Below are 14,299 nucleotides of genomic sequence, written 5' to 3' on the forward strand. Positions count from 1 at the left end.
ATTAAATGATTTTTATTAAATACAAAAATTTTTAATTAAATGATTTTTATTGAATACAAAAATTTTTCATTAAATGATTTTTATTAAATACAGAATATTTTTTATTAAATAATTTTTTCTTAAATACAAAAATTTATCATTAAATGATTTTTATTAAATACAGAAATATTTCGTTGAATTATTTTTATTAAATACAGAAATTTTTTATTAAATGATTTTTATTAAATACAGATTTTATTTAAAATAATTTTTATTGAATACAGAAATTTTTTATTAAATGATTTTTATTAAATACAGCATATATTTTATTAAATGATTTTTATTAAATACAGATATTTTTCATTAAATGATTTTTATTAAATACAGACTATTTTTGATTAAATGCTAATCATTTAAATAATAATTTCAATAATAATTATTAAATTAAATAATAATAATTTCATGAAACAGAAATGAATACAGAAATGTTTCATAAAATGATTTTTAATTAAATACAGACTATTTTTATTAGTAATTTTTATTAAATGATTTTTATTAAATGATTTTTATTAAATGATTTTTATTTAATGATTTTTATTAAATACAGACTATTTTTTATTAGTAATTTTTATTAAATGATTTTTATTAAATGGTTTTTTTAAATACAGACTATTTTTTTATTAGTAATTTTTATTAAATACAGAAATTTTTCATTAAATGATTTTTATTAAATACAGCATATGTTTTTTATTGAATGATTTTTATTAAATACAGAAATTTTTAATTAAATGATTTTTATTAAATACAAAAATTTATCATTAAATGATTTTTATTAAATACAGAATATTTTTTATTAAATAAGTTTTTATTAAATACATAAATATTTCATTAAATTACTTTTATTAAATACAGAAATATTTCATTAAATTATTTTTATTAAATACAGAAATCTTTTATTAAATTATTTTCTATTAAATACAGAAATTGTTCATTAAATGATTTTTATTAAATACAGAACATTTTTATTAAATAATTTTTTATTAAATACAGAAATATTTCATTAAATGACTTTTATGAAATACAGAAATATTTCATTAAATTATTTTTATTTAATACAGAAATCTTTTATTGAATTATTTTCTATTAAATACAGAAATTGTTCATTAAATGATTTTTATTGAATACGGAAATATTTCATTAAATGATTTTTTGTAAATACAGAAAATATTTTATTAAATTATTGTTTATTGAATACAGAAATTTTTTTATTAAATTATTTTTTATTAAATACAGAAATTTTTCATTAAATGTTTTTCTATCAAATACAGAAAAATTTTTCATTAAATTATTTTTCTTAAATACAGAAAATTTTCATTAAATTATTTTTTATTAAATACAGAAATTTTGTATGAATTATTTTTTATTAAATAAAGAAACTTTTCATTAAATGATTTTTATTAAATACAGAAATATTTCATTAAATGATTTTTATTAAATACAGAGAATTTTTATTAAATTATTTTTTATTAAATACAGAAATTTTTTATTGAATTATTTTTTATTAAATACAGAAATTTTAAATACAGTAATTGTTCAGTAAATGATTTTTATTAAATGATTTTTATTAAATACAGAAATCTTTCATTAAATAATTTTTATTGAATACAGAAATTTTTTCATTAAATTATTTTTATTAAATACAGAATTTCTTTTTAATAATTTTTATTAAATGCAGAAATTTTTCATTAAATGTTTTTCTATCAAATACAGAAAAATTTTTCATTAAATTATTTTTCTTAAATACAGAATATTTTTTATTTTATATAGAAATTTTTCATTAAATGATTTTTATTAAATACAGAAATTTTTTATTAAATTATTTTTTATCATGCTGGGACGTCTTGAAGGCACTCTGCTTTGATCTGTATGGGGAAAACCCTTCATATCAGACAATTGCTATTCATTTGAGAGTTCCCATTTTTTTCGGGGGAGTTTGGTTTCCCCAACATCGTGGGGAAACAAATAAATGAAACAACGGAAAGCTGAACTGGTCTTCAGCCAACATTCATTTCAGCAATTCAACATTAAATAATAAAAAAAAAAATGTTTTGGTAAGTGAGTATGAGGATCGAACCCATACCATTGAGTTGGAAATTAATGTGTGAAAAAAAAAAAAGTGCGACGGTAGCCATTGGGCAACCGCAACATACACCGTAGACGTGTTTGAATTCATTGAACTATAAAAACAGGCGTGCGCAATAAAAGTTAACTCTGCTGCTTCCATTTGACCTAATTAAGAAGGTCAAATAGAAGTCATGCAGCGTTTGGGTTTGTTTACCCAAATTTGACTGTTTTTTCTGTTGGGGAGGGGAAATTCAATCTGGAATGTCCAGATTGAATAGCAACTGTCTCATATATACAAGATTGATCAAAGCTGATTGCTTCTGGACGTTTTTCCCGGCGCGATGCCGAGAATACGTGTCCGTTTGCGTTTAGTTTCACTTTATTTATACTAAAAAGCCCAATCAACACGTGAGAAGCCAAAATAGCAATAATTTTGTAAAAGTTGACGTAAATAAATCTATACGCTAACGCGGTTTCCTAATTTCTAGATATTATTATATAGGACCTATATAAACAGTTTTAAGCGGTAGTAACCCCCCCCCCCAGGAGCGTGTGCGAGAAAAGCCTTTGCAAGACATACACAAAATAGTTACACACATTTTGCCTTTGCGTTTAAATTGAATGCTTTTCACTTCCTGTTGCGTCATAGCGAAGCGGTAAAATATTACGCTTTCCTTCACTTTCTTTTCCATCTGCATGTCACTGCATCATGGGTTTGCCTGCTAACACTTTTTTGTTTCTTTTACACCTCCCCGCTAGTCTATAATATAAATCCCATTTGTCTGTTTAAATGTATGTATGTATGTATGTTCATGAACGTATGAATGAAGCCTTTTTCGGGGTCAACGGCCAACTAGCACCATGTGTGTTTGTGTGTTGGGGTGGAGAGGGCTCCCGTAAGCCGTGGTGAAGGCAAGCTTTCTAGGAGAAGCAAATCTCTGATTTAAAAAAACCATAAAGCAGGAGACCAGTACCCGCATTAAGCTGGTCTGCAGGTTAACTTGTTGCTGGCTATCTTGCTCTTGCTTGTTGCTGGATCTCAACATTTTGAACCGAGAGAGAGACTTAGCTGTCGTACAAAGCTAAGCTAAGTATCTATACACAGGTGATGTTACAGAGTCTTAGCTTTGTACGACAGCTAAGTCTCTGTAACATCACCTGAGTATAGATACTCCTTCAGGCATTTGTCAATAAAAAGTGGTCCTGTGGCGATGGAAAAGTTGTGACGCGTGGAGGCTTGAAATGCTGGAAGCATGTAATAATTGATCTCAATGACCGTCTTTAGTGTCATGCCTGCTTGAGCGTGTGAATTCACCGGTAGGACTAAGAAAAAAAAAAAAGAAGTCATTTTTGGGCTCATGGACTTTAAATGTCTGAGGGAGTAGCACTCGTCTGACAAGACGTTGCAATCATCATATATGTATATATGTTTGCCTAAAACTTTTGACAGAGGCGACGGATTTTCACGAGATCAGTATCATTTTGAAGCACACCGTTTTGGATGACAAATATCGAAAACTTGGCTAAAAATATTAATTCCTTCAATCTCAACTTTTCTTCAGGGAGGTGTAGCAAAAAATCGTTCCTTCATGACAATTGCAAAAAGGTGTTCTTTCTTGAATTAGTTTAAATATAAAAAATAGTCCACCCAATTTTGCTGACGTGGTCATAGCTCAGTCGGTTAAGCAGCACCATCCTCATCTTAAAATTGCACGTTCGAGCCGAGATGTAAGATTTTTCTTTTATTGATTTTTTAAGTTTTAATATTGAAACAAGGTTATTTATGTGAGTTTTTTGTTCTTTTTTTTTTCCATCACGTTCGTTGTTTTTTTTTTGTTTTTGTTTTCCAATTTTTTTAAAAAGTTTTAATATCATTCGCTTATTCTTCATTTTGCATCGTGTCTAATTTCCTTTCGTGGGAGGTTTAAAAACAACACCATTTCTGCGATGATTACGCTAAACAAACACTGGAAAAAAATGGGACGGAGGGAAATTTTTTAAAACTCAATCAAAACAAAGAGAGAGATGACGTCCATTTTTGAATCTGAGATAATATAATCTAAGGAGTACCTATTTACTATGCCTCCCCACGGGACAGAGTTAGACACCAGGGTCGTTTTTTAACGTGGAGAAAAGGTACAAAAATAAAAATTGTCTCAGTCGTGAAGGATTTCTCCTCCACCAGAAGAGAACAAGAAATAGAAGTGCAGCATCTGAAGAACAGATGGTATTTATTTGCTCCCCCACCGAGCAAATTAGGCACAAGGCCGATTTTTAATGTGAGGAGTGAAGGGAGGGGGAAGGGAAAAAGGGGACCAGCTCCCGAGAGGTGGGAAATGGAAGCTGGTTAAAGGTCAGGCATGTGGGGTTGCCCCCACATCTGGTCTTTGCTAGTCATAGCTAGTCATAGCTAGTCATAGCTTGCAGTATCTGCCGGAACAGATGGTATTTATTTGCTCCCCCACCGAGCAAATTAGGCACAAGGCCGATTTTTAATGTGAGGAGTGAAGGGAGGGGAAAGGGAAAAAGGGGACCAGCTCCCGAGAGGTGGGAAATGGAAGCTGGTTAAAGGTCAGGCATGTGGGGTTGCCCCCACATCTGGTCTTTGCTAGTCATAGCTAGTCATAGCTAGTCATAGCTTGCAGCATCTGCCGGAACAGATGGTATTTATTTGCTCCCCCACCGAGCAAATTAGGCACAAGGCCGATTTTTAATGTGAGGAGTGAAGGGAGGGGGAAGGGAAAAAGGGGACCAGCTCCCGAGAGGTGGGAAATGGGAGCTGGTTAAAGTTCAGGCATGTGGGGTTGCCCCCACATCTGGTCTTTGCTAGTCATAGCTAGTCATAGCTTGCAGTATCTGCCGGAACAGATAGTATTTATTTGCTCCCCCACCGAGCAAATTAGGCACAAGGCCGATTTTTAATGTGAGGAGTGAAGGGGAAATGGAGACCAACTCCCCGGGGAGTAGGGGAGCCGGGTAGTGACAATTGGCATGAAGGGCCGCCCCCACACTGACCAAGGTCCCATATGTAGGGCCGCCCCCACATATGGTCCCCGCCCGCAGCATGAGAAGCCTGATGAAAAAAGCCTTTCGCGGACACACAGAAACGCACATAACCATTTTTCCTTTTATATTATAGACTAGCAGGGGTACCTGGTGTTGCCCGGGTGTTTGGAGGTGTGTATGTAGGAGAAGGTGACCCTGTTTTAATTATATAAAAAAAAGACACGATGTTAAAAAAAATTGGAAAAACCAAAACAAAGCAAAAAGGAAAAAAAAAAAGGTGTAAAAGAGGTAAAAAAAAGTTTAGCTAGGCCGAAGCATCGAGGTTACGGCGAAAAAAAAACCCCGACACGTTACCCCTACGCCAAAGAGACATACAATTGAGAACGGATAAAGAAAACCATTTAAAAACACTTGCAGGTGGTTTAAACTAACGTCAGTGTTTTCTAGGTCAAACATGACGTAATTGTCGTAGTAGCAGGAGGAGAGAAAATGAAGGAACGATTTTTTCGGCACCCCTCCTTGTAGAAAAGGGTCCAGTTTAGAGTGAAGGAATTAATGTTTTTGGCCAATTTTTCAATATTTAATGAGCGAAGGTTCGAGCTTTAAAATGATACCTATTTGGTGAAAATCCGTGGCCTGTGTCGAAAGTTTTTGCAAGACGTACAAATACACATACATACATACATACACACATTTTCGCTTTTATATATATACTAGTGGGGAGTACCTGGCGATGCCCGGGTGTCTTGAGGTAAATCAAAACTCCGGGGGGGGGGGGTTAAATAAAAAAAAATGTTTTGGTAGGTAAGTATGAGAATCGAACCCGTACCCTTGAGTTTGAAATTAATGTGTGAAAAAAAAAAAAAAAAAACGGGAGACGTTACCCATTAAGCCACTGTGACATACATAAAACATACACAAGTTTGAAGTTATTTATTAAACTATAAAAACAGGCGTGCGCAGTAAAAGTTAACTCTGCTGCTTCCATTTGACCTAATTAAGAAGATCAAATAGAAGTTACGCAGTTGTCTGTTTTTGTTTTTTTCCCCCAACAGATGTTGGGGGGAGGGGAACCAGCTCCCAATTGTCCAGATTGAATAACAATTGTCTGATGTACAACATTGATCAAAGCTGATTGCTTCTCGACATTTCCCGGCGCAATGCCGAGAACGTTGTTCGTTGTTAACTTTGAATTAGTTTCGCTTTTTATACGAAACAGCCTCATCAACATGCAAGAAACCAAAATGGTAATAATTTTGTAAAAGTCGACGTAAATAAATCTAGATGCAACGCACTTTCCCAAATCGTACATATTATTATTTAGGACCCATATAAACAGTTTTAAGCGATAGTAACGACCCCGGGAGCGTGTGCTCGAAAAGCTTTTTGAAGACATACACGAAATGGTCAAAAACATTTTGCCTTTTATATATATAGACTAGCGAGGGGTACCCGGGTGTTTTTCGGGGTATGTGAAAAAAACCCGAAAATGTGAAAAAAAAACCCCGAAGCCTCCATGACGAGCAGTTGGAAAATAGTAAAGTGTTAAAAAAAACAGGTGCGCGTTTTTGATTGACGTGACGGTGATAGGTATTCAGCAGTTACGATTTTGTGCAGGACAGTTTTGAATAAATCGGTTCGTTTGTTTTTAAAAACCCGCTCCCTGTTTATTAGGAGGAGAGAAATGAAGGCTACAGTCTGATATGAGGAAGTCGACATTGAACAAACGTTACTTAGCTCTCTTGAGACAACTGGCTTTCGGACTATGATTAGAGTCGAGTCTCGCTTTTTTTTAATACCGAAAACCGAATGTAACGCGTGCCGATGCGGGAAATGTCGAATAATTAACGTTTGAAAGTCAATAAAATTAAATAGACAGGCGAGCTCCGTGGATAACTCTGAGATATTACAATTTATAGATGATATAAAAAGTTTTAAGAAGTTGTGAAGCGAGCAAGCGCTTCTTTGAAAGAAGCCTTTTGTGGACATCGAGGAAAAGCGTACATACATACACGCATACATTTTCGCTTTTATATATATAGATAAAAATATATAGACTAGCGGGAGTACCTGGCGTTGCCCGGGTGTTTGTAGGTGTGTATGTTGGGGAGGCTAGATCCCAAAAGAAAAAAAATATTTGGTAAGAAGGTAGGCTTGAAAACAAATATTAAAAACAAAACAAAAAGAAATAAAAACAGTGAAAAAAGTTTTGTAGTTGATGTGGGGGGGGGGGTAGATCCAAAGCCTATGTTAAACTTTTAAAAAATCATAGGTAGGTTTTGAAATAGCAATAATTTAAAAAAAAAGCTTAACCACAAACAATCTGACATAGAGGTGAATTTAAGCTGACATGTATTTTTGGAGCCAACGAGCCAACGAGCGAAAATAGGGTTTCCAAAACAATCGAGGAAGTGGGGTCAAGACAACATACTAAGAGCCTGTATAATGTATATGAATTTGACCCGGATATAAGAGACATTTTCTCTCGACCCAAATCAAAGCCTGTATTAATGTATATAAATTAGACCCGGATAAAAGAGAGATTTTCTCTGGTCCCAAATTAGAGACTATGTTAATGTATATAAATTGGACCCGGATATTAAAGAGATTTTCTCTGGTCCTAAATTAGAGCCTGTGTTAATGTATATAAATTTGACCCAGATATTAGAGAGATTTACTTTGGTCCCAAATTAAAGCCTGTGTTAATGTATGTAATTAGACCCGGATATAAGAGAAATTTTTATCTGATCCCAAATTAGAGACTACGTTAATGTATATAAATTGGATGCAGAATTTAGAGAGTATTATTATTATTATTATTATTATTATTATTATAATAATAAGAAGAAGGACGACGACGATGACGACAACAACAACAACAACAACAGAAATAAATAAATAAATAAAACATTGATTTTTTTTATTTTGGTATGTGCATGCCTTGGTGTGGCAGAATTTTGGGGGAATTTTTGACACCCCTAACACAAGCTGCGAATAAAATATACAAAACTCGTAATTTCTCTTTTTACTGTGGGTTGTTTAATTTCTTTATGGAGTCTTCTTGCACTGCAAGCCCGCGTGCATTTTTTTTGCAGAAAAGTATGTTTGCAATATCTTGAAATATCTTGAAAACTAGTTGCCGACCTCAATTTTAAATGCGATATTCGGCACACCCGAAAGCCCTACAAAACAAGTTTTTTTTTTTAAGGGTGTGTGTGCTGGTGTGGTCTACCAGGCCACATTTACCAAAAATTAATTCCAAAAAAATTTTAATTAAATTTTTCGTTATTTTATATTTTTAATTTAATCACACCTGCGTCCGCCACCCCAAATTGAATTTGTCATATTTTGGGGTTTGTTTTGTTTATGAAATTGTTAGGTGAAAGTACAGAATGGTCTCATAAAAAAATTTAATCCCCCTCTCCCGCTCAAAAAAAATTAATTAAATTTATCGTTATTTTATGTTTCAAATGTAATTCTTCCACCTTGTTTCAAATAAAAAAAAATGTGGGTACTAGTGCACTTATTGATCCGTGCTGAAATAATAACGTTATTATTTAAAAAGCCATTCTTAACATGGGAGGGGAGGGTGTTTTGTACCTATTCTATACTTTAACCTTACAATTGAATAAAAAAAAACATATCATAAAACGTTAATTAAACTTGGATATACGATTTAAAAAATAGCGCGGATTAGTAAGTAAACTAGCACCAAAATGTGAATTGGCCATGTTTTGCTCCCCACTCCCCAATCACCAAACTTGAAAAAGTGCTAAGGATGATATGTCGCTAGATGACCAAAAATTGGGTGTTCATTTTACGTTGAATTTATATAAGAAAAGTGGTTCCCCCGTTCTAAAATGTTCAATTTTATGTTTTCTTTCAAAATTTCTTCTTTCATATTATTTATAAATGCCGTTTAAACGTATTAGAAAAGCGTTAGTGCGGATTAAGACTTTTACCTTTAGGTTTTTCCATTTTTTAAAACTTTATGTTAGTTTAGGTTCAGGATAACGTTATAGTTTGAGTAGGTATTAGGAATTGAGCTAAGAATTTTGACCAGTCACTGTATATCTAGATTTACGAAGGTTAAGATGTAGGTGCAGTACAGTAAGGTACATTTTAAGTCATGGCATATTCCGTATGTATAATTAAGTAAATAGATATTTGGGCAAGTAGATGCATATAGATAGAAGGTGTATAACAGGGAGTATCGGATTTGGTTTAGTATTGTTCATTCGAATTTAGTTGTCTTATGTGATGTATACATATAGATGCATGCAAAGAACGATTATGATATTGGTAGTTCGAATTAAGTTGTCTTATATGGTGTGAAAATATAGATGCATGCAAAGACTGATTATGATATCGGTAGTTCGAATTAAGTTGTCTTATGTGACGTGTAAATATAGATGCATGCAAAGGATAATTGTGATATTGGTAGTTCGAATTGAGTTGTCTTATATGGTGTGAAAATATAGATGCATGCAAAGACTGATTATGATATCGGTAGTTCGAATTAAGTTGTCTTATGTGATGTGTAAATATAGATGCATGCAAAGGATAATTGTGATATTGGTAGTTCGAATTGAGTTGTCTTATATGATGTGAAAATATAGATGCATGCAAAGACTGATTATGATATCGGTAGTTCGAATTAAGTTGTCTTATGTTAAGATGTAGGTGCAGTACAGTAAGGGTATAACTAGAGGTACATTTTAAGTCTGTTTGGGCAAGTTTTCAGTCGATGCAAATAGATAGAAGTTGTGTTAGTGTTTCTAGTATTGAGAGGAGATAATTTCAGTTTTCAATTAAGAGTCTTCGAGCGTTTTGCATAACAGGGAGTATCGGATTTGGTTTAGTATTGTTCGTTGCAAAACCATCTAGGAAGAGGCAGTTGTTATGTAATGAAGATCGCTTTGCATCCGAGTGCGTACTTTGGCTGGTAAGTACCAAACTGGATAGGAATTAACCATGCTCTAGTCCGGCACCTTACAGATGCTAAACTTCTGACTGACAAACAATATGGATTTAGACAAGCCCGTTCCACAGCAGGCATCCTCACTGTAATCTCTGAACGTATATACCATTCACTGGACAAAGCAGGGGAGGGCAGAGTGGTAGCTCTAGATATATCTAAGGCTTTTGACAGGGTATGGCATGAGGGTCTCCTCAGGAAAATTAAATCATACAGTATCACTGGTAGAATACTTAACATAATTAAATCCTTCTTAGATAAGAGAAAAATCCAGGTTGTCCTCGACGGTCGTACATCTAAACAGTGTGATATAAATGCGGGAGTGTCTCAGGGGTCTATCCTTGGACCTCTATTGTTCCTAATATTTATTAATGACCTCCCCGACAAAACTGCCTCTGAGATTGGTATATATGCTGATGACACCACACTCTATAACAGGCATGCCAGGAAAACAAATGAACACATAACTAAAGAAATGGCAAAAACACTAGAGGATGACCTTCAATCTGTAGTGGAATGGGGACATAAATGGATGGTCACATTCAATGCTGCCAAGACTAAACTGGTTTCCTTCAATAATTACAAGAAACCTTCTCTGCCACCAATAGCAATGGCCAGTGACTCCCTGTCTGAGAGTACATCTTTCAAACTGCTTGGCCTAATGTTCACAGGAAACATGAGTTGGAACAATTATATTGAAAACATTGCCAGGGCCGCTGCGAAAAAGGTAGGCTCTCTCTACCGTGCTAGAAAACTACTGACACCTGAAAGTATCCTGTACCTCTATAAGGCCACCATTCGCCCATGTATGGAGTATTGTTGTCACATTTGGGCTGGTGCATCTGCTGCTTGTCTCTCGCTCCTAGACAAGGTTAAAAAAAGAGTCGCAAATCTGATAGGCCCTGAACTGGCATCTAAGCTTCAGCCTCTATCCCATCGACGAAACGTTGCATCCCTCTGCCTGTTCTACAAGTATTTTAATGATGAACGCTCTGAAGAACTGCAGACACTTGTGCGCCCACGACGTAGACACCCTCGACAAACCCGACAGGCAGCTAAATCCCACCCCCACACAGTAGAGATCCCTAGATATAAAAGATCTTTCTACTCCAGTAGTTTCTTCCCCAGTACCGCTAGACTCTGGAATTCCATTCCAGGTCCCTGCTTCCCTAACTGTACTGACATGCAGAAGTTCAAGTGTAACGTGAACCGACATCTTGCTGCCCAAATCCCAACATAGTGCCCCAGTAGTTGCTGCCCCTGATAGTAGCCCCCTACACCAAAATGGCAATGTGCCTTGTTTGGGGTGAAAATGTAATAAAAAAAAAAAAAAAAAAAGTAGATCTTCATTTTTTTAGCGGTCAAACAACGCTGGGTCATGTCGTAAAAATTTACCGCAAATTGTTGAGATGGATCTAATGTAAAAAACAAAAAAAATAAATAAATAAATTTCACTTAAAATAAAAGTTACCTTTCTACTTAACTGGATACTTTTGTAGTGTCTTTATTTAATGTAACATGTTTATTCAGCTCGAAAAACATACAGTGTTTAACGATTTATTGGAAATTCAAAATGGCGCCGGACTCTGTTGAACACGGTAAGTTGGGGAAAATGAGTTAAAACTAAAAAACTAAGCAGAAAAATTCAGAAACGTAATAAGCAGAATGCTGTTAGAAACTCGCTCAATATATGTTACTGTAACATAGGCTGACATATATTCGGTGGGTTTTTAACAGTATTTTGTATAGTTTTTTAGTTTTAACTCATTTTCCCAAACTTACTGTGTTCAACAGAGTTCCCCCTGCCATTTGCAATTTTCAAATACACCAGTAAACATTGTATGTTTTTCGAGCTGAATAAACATGTTACATTAAATAAAAACACTAAAAACTTATCCAATTTGGTAGAAAAGTAAATTATCTTGCCTTTGATAACATTTATTTGTTATATATTTGTTTTTTGACAACTTTTTCGAATCTATGTGTATAATAAAACAAACCCACTTTTCTACCCAACTGGATATGTTTTTAGTGTTTTTATTTAATGTAACATGTTTATTCAGCTCGAAAAACATACAGTGTTTACCGATATATTGGAAAATTAAAAGTGGCGCCCGACTCTCTCTTTTACACGGTAAGTTTTGGAAAAGGTGTTAGAAATAAAAAAAATATACAAAATACTGTTAAAAACCCACCGAATATATGTCAGCCTATGTCACGGTAACATATATTGAGCGAGTTTCTAACAGTATTTTGTCTAGTTTTTGATTTTTAACTCATTTTCTCAAACTTACCGTGTCAAAGAGAGTCGGCCACCATATTTAATTTTCCAATAAATCGGTAAGCACTGTATGTTTTTCAAGCTGAATAAACATGTTACATTAAATAAAAACACTAAAAACATATCCAGTTAGGTAGAAAAGTAACTTATCTTGCTTTTGATAACATTTATTTGGGGTTTGTATTACTGTAAACATAGATTCGAAAAAGTTGTCAAAAAACAAATATATAACAAATAAATGTTATCAAAGGCAAGATAAGTTACTTTTCTACCTAACTGGATATATTTTTTTGTGTTTTTATTCAATGTAACATGTTTATTCAGCTCGAAAAACAAGTGTTTACCGATGTATTTGAAAATTCAAAATGGCGCCCGACACTCTCTTTAACATGGTAAGTTTGGGAAAAGGTGTTATAAATAATAAACTAGATAAAATACTATTTAAAAAACACCGAATATATGTCAAGTTATGTCACGGTAACATATAATGAGCGAATTTCTAACAGTATTTTGTCTATATATATATTATAACATCTTTTCCCAAACTTACCGTGTTAAAGAGAGTGTCGGGCGCCATTTTGAATTTTCCAATACATCGGTAAACACTGCATGTTTTTCGAGCTGAATAAACATGTTACATTGAATAAAAACACGAAAAATATATCCAGTTTGGTAGAAAAGTAACTTATCTTACCTTTGATAACATTTATTTGTTATAAATTTGTTTTTTGACAACTTTTTCGAATCTATGTATAGTACTACAAACCCAGCTTTTCTTCCTAAAAAAATTACTCGGTATCATAACAATTTTTTTTTTTTTTTTGCTGTATTTTTACAAACACACACACAAAAAAAATACTTGATGAAATTAAGTGAATTATTTTTTCGGAAAACTTCGTTCCATAACGGATACGTGCAATATAACCTTTTTTCGATATTTTCATTTTTTAATGTCTTGATTAAACTGTACAAGTACCTTTTATTTTCTCACAAGCAAAGCAGTAATAGATATAACAACAAAAAAACACGTTTAATGAATTATCTCCCTTGATGAGAACTCTTTCTCGTATAGAATCCATTTTCAATTTTATAATTTTTTTTTGTTATTGTCAAAAAAATTTTTTTTTTAATCATATATACTGTACTTATTTTTATGTAATTTTTTTTTTGTTAACCCAAAGAAAATCATCCCCCCCACCCCCGAATCCAATATAACCAGAAAACGAAAATAATATGTAAGTATACACGATTTATTTCGGATTTGGGGGTTAATTCACACACGTACGAAAAAGTGGCTAATTTTTTTTTTTTAAAATATAACAATTAAAGGTAAAACTTGTGGAGAATGCTCTGTTTTTAAGGTTGTTGTAAAAGTAGTAACGGAAATTTAAATTTCGTTTCGTTTCATTTTTATTGTTTTAATTATCATTATTGTGCCCCCCCCCCCTAAAAACGAAAGTAATCGAAATAATAACATTCAACAATCGTACTTTTTATTAAAAATAGATAAATAAATTTATTAACGAAAACGAAATAATTTGATTTTTAAACAAAAAAAAAAAGAAAAAGTCAATTTCGTAAACCTTTTTTGGTAACTTTTCTTTATACATAAAATCAACTCACCGTTCACATTGGAAATGTCGACTTTTATTGATTTTCGGGTATGCTTACAACGAATCCCCCCACCTCCCCATGTTAAGAACGGCTTTCGGAATAAACAAACCCCAACCTCCCCACGTCAAGAACGTCTTTCGGAATAACCCCCCCCAACCTCCCCATGTTAAGACCGGTTTTTGGAATAGACACCCCCAACCTCCCCATGTTAAGAACGACTTTCGGAATAAACAAACCTCAACCTCCACATGTTAAGAATGACTTTCGGAATAGAACCCCCACTCATGTTAAGAATGGCTTTCGGAATAAACAAACCT

General features: G+C 33.4%; 1 long non-coding RNA gene across 1 annotated transcript in view; it reads left to right on the top strand.

Moving 5' to 3' along the window:
• The first annotated feature begins 13,439 nt into the window (after positions 1–13,439).
• The window catches only part of LOC145271432 (uncharacterized), a 34,315-nt gene continuing 33,455 nt past the window's right edge, over positions 13,440–14,299 (top strand). Inside the window, exon 1 of the long non-coding RNA XR_013865870.1 lies at positions 13,440–13,603. This is a non-coding gene — a long non-coding RNA (uncharacterized LOC145271432). The remainder of the gene's footprint in view (positions 13,604–14,299) is intronic.

Source organism: Euprymna scolopes, chromosome 46, assembly GCF_053919585.1.
Source record: "Euprymna scolopes isolate OS-2025 chromosome 46, ASM5391958v1, whole genome shotgun sequence".
NCBI lineage: Eukaryota > Metazoa > Mollusca > Cephalopoda > Sepiida > Sepiolidae > Euprymna > Euprymna scolopes.